This window comes from Aptenodytes forsteri, unplaced genomic scaffold (genome assembly GCF_000699145.1).
Source record: "Aptenodytes forsteri isolate BGI_AS27 unplaced genomic scaffold, ASM69914v1 Scaffold441, whole genome shotgun sequence".
Lineage (NCBI taxonomy): Eukaryota > Metazoa > Chordata > Aves > Sphenisciformes > Spheniscidae > Aptenodytes > Aptenodytes forsteri.
The window spans coordinates 1-1,549 of record NW_008796198.1 but is presented as its reverse complement, the minus strand read 5'-3'; the positions used below and the strand labels follow the sequence as shown (position 1 = coordinate 1,549).

At 59.9% G+C, this 1,549-nt stretch overlaps 1 long non-coding RNA gene across 1 annotated transcript; it reads left to right on the top strand.

Moving 5' to 3' along the window:
• The first annotated feature begins 549 nt into the window (after nucleotides 1–549).
• Nucleotides 550–1,176, top strand: LOC109279720. The gene is made up of 2 exons (XR_002086314.1): nucleotides 550–676; nucleotides 1,023–1,176. It is a non-coding gene; the product is annotated as an uncharacterized LOC109279720 (long non-coding RNA).
• The last annotated feature ends 373 nt before the right edge of the window (nucleotides 1,177–1,549 follow it).

Below are 1,549 nucleotides of genomic sequence, written 5' to 3'. Positions count from 1 at the left end.
GAGGCGAGGGGCGCAGAGAGTAGAGGGAGGCCCGTCCTGACAGGGTCAGGTACGGGGGTGCCAGTGGTGGGTCCGGTGGCTGGGGAGGACATTTACTTTGGGATACGGCGTCCGCGATGGAGGGACCGGGCCCCCGCCCCTCCCGGAGACGTTCCTGTTCCCTCTTCTCTCCCAGGCAGCCCTCTTTCAGGGAAAGGCAGAGGGAGGCACAGCAGTGCAGCTCCCTCGTGCCCCCCCACCTCCTGCCAAGTCCTGGGCACCCAGCTAGCGCAGGCCGAGCCGGGCACAGGGCGGGCGTGCAGGACCGCTGGCCGGGTGCGGGTGTGCCGATGGCTGATGGGCGCTGGGACACGGGAAGCTGGGGCAGCGCCATGTGCAAGGGGGTGTATGTCCGTGACAGGGAATCTGACGGTTCCCCGTTGCGGCAGGCAGCAGAGGCTCCGGGGACTGATCGAGGAGGCAGCAGAGATTCTGTGCAGAGCTCCACACAAATGGCAAGCAGCAAGGAGCTACTGCAGCGTATGGTAGGTGCGGAGTGGCTCCCAAGGACGAGGGACGGGGTCTGAGCCCTCAAACCTCGGCCAGCTCGCGCACCCTAACACATATCCCTGCTGTGCCTTGGCCTGTAGGAGGAGCAGCGGGCTTCAAGGAGGCATAAGGTCACTTCTTGGCTGAGGTGAGTTTCCCGGGGGGCTTGGGGTGCTGGGGCTCTTCCGTAGGCAGTGGGATGCCCGTGCCAGTGGTCCGAGGGCATTAGGCAGCTTTGGACTTCTCTGGGATGAAAAGTTTCGGTATTTCTTTTCTTCCCAGCTTGGGGGGCGCATAGCGGGGGATTTTGGGGCCCACTGGGGAGACGTACAGTAGGGCTGAGAGAGATGCCCGTGCCCCTCACTCCAGTCCTGAGCAGGGAGTGTTGTGCCCAGCACGGTGAAGGTCCCACGGTGGTGTTCGGAAGAGGGTGGTTGGAAAGAGCTGAGACAAATTTGCCCCCTGCTCTGCCTGACCCCTCTCCTGTCCCCCAGGAGACTTCTTCTGTTCCTCGCCTTGCTGCAGTTTGCTGTCCTCATCCTGGTGCTGCTGAAGAGGGACATCCTTAACTGGGTCCTGCCACCAAAGCTGGCGGCCGCCTTTGGGAGCCGCCGTCCCGGGTCCCGGTTCTTTTGAAATAAAACGAGAAAGGGAATAAAGTGATTGCAGGACAAGCGCGTCACCTTGTCAATGAATGTCAGCTGACGGGTTCGAGGGAGGTGGCTGCTGCTTTCCCTTCTGCCTGCGCACACCCCACGACGTCTCTGCCTGAGACCTGGTTCTTGCCCGATTTGGAGGCAGGAGGGTGTATCCACCATCCTGCATAAACGGCTGCCCGTTTTAAGACAGGCGCAATGGAACTTAATCAACAATGACCTCACTTGTACAAGAGGGTTTGCTGTTAGAAAAAAAAAACAGACCAAAGTGGCTGAAAGTGGCAAAGTTGCACAAAATAGTGCAAATCCAGCTAACAAACATGCATTAAGCATGCTTGCTGGGCAAGACCTGCTTTCCCTTTGCC